This window comes from Jaculus jaculus, chromosome 7, assembly GCF_020740685.1.
Source record: "Jaculus jaculus isolate mJacJac1 chromosome 7, mJacJac1.mat.Y.cur, whole genome shotgun sequence".
Lineage (NCBI taxonomy): Eukaryota > Metazoa > Chordata > Mammalia > Rodentia > Dipodidae > Jaculus > Jaculus jaculus.
The window spans coordinates 99,847,975-99,848,827 of record NC_059108.1 but is presented as its reverse complement, the minus strand read 5'-3'; the positions used below and the strand labels follow the sequence as shown (position 1 = coordinate 99,848,827).

The window sequence follows — 853 nt, the reverse complement described above, 5'->3', positions numbered from 1 at the left end:
CTGTTTGTTTATTTTATTTTACTTCATTTTGACAAGCCTCATGTAACCAAAGATGGCCTCAAAACACACTATGTCTCTGAGGCTGATCTTAAATTCCTGGTCTCCTACCTCCACCTTCCACATAATGGGCATTATAGGTATATGCCACCTGTCTTGGCTAATTCTATTATTAAAAGACTTGGAAGTTGAACTCTTATATCTTCAGTGGAAATAAAAAACATTTTTTTACAATATTTCTACTCCAAAATAATCAGTGATATTTTATTCTCGAAGTGACATTAAAATAATAATTGAATTGTATTTTTATGACAGCTAGTTATATTCTGAATGAACTCTCATGTACACCATCAAAAAAATAGAGTCCATACTTACCTGGCAGGGGAGATACCATGATGACGAAGGTGGTTTTCCCAAGGCGAGGCTGATCCATTGCTCTTCAGATGTGCTGACCCCTGTGATTTCCCCAAATGTGGAAAACTTGACTTGTGAAAACTTAATTTGTGGTAGTGGAGGACTGCATTCATGCTGTCCCATGGTTTACAAAAGAAAAAAAAAAAAACAGTAGAGACCACCATCTAAATTGTGAACTAAGTTTTATAGAGCTGACAAGAATGTGCGTGCTAAAGACTAATGTAGAGGTCCAGGGAGATGGCTTAGTGGATAAAGCACTCACTATTGAAGCTGGAATACTCTGATTTTATGCACATACCTCACATGAAAAGCCTGAAAGTCCAGAAGCTGTGGCAATAATTCTTGCATGCAAATGCTAAGGGCTAGATTGGAGGCAGCAAGAGAAGAGTTTCTAGATAGTTCATGGTGAGTGCAGCAAAAAACAGTTGGGTGAGGGAGGATC

At 38.0% G+C, this 853-nt stretch overlaps 1 non-coding gene across 1 annotated transcript; it reads left to right on the top strand.

Moving 5' to 3' along the window:
* Nucleotides 1–364: 364 nt before the first annotated feature.
* On the top strand, nucleotides 365–535 carry LOC123462682. The gene has a single exon (XR_006638463.1). It is a non-coding gene; the product is annotated as a U1 spliceosomal RNA (small nuclear RNA).
* The last annotated feature ends 318 nt before the right edge of the window (nucleotides 536–853 follow it).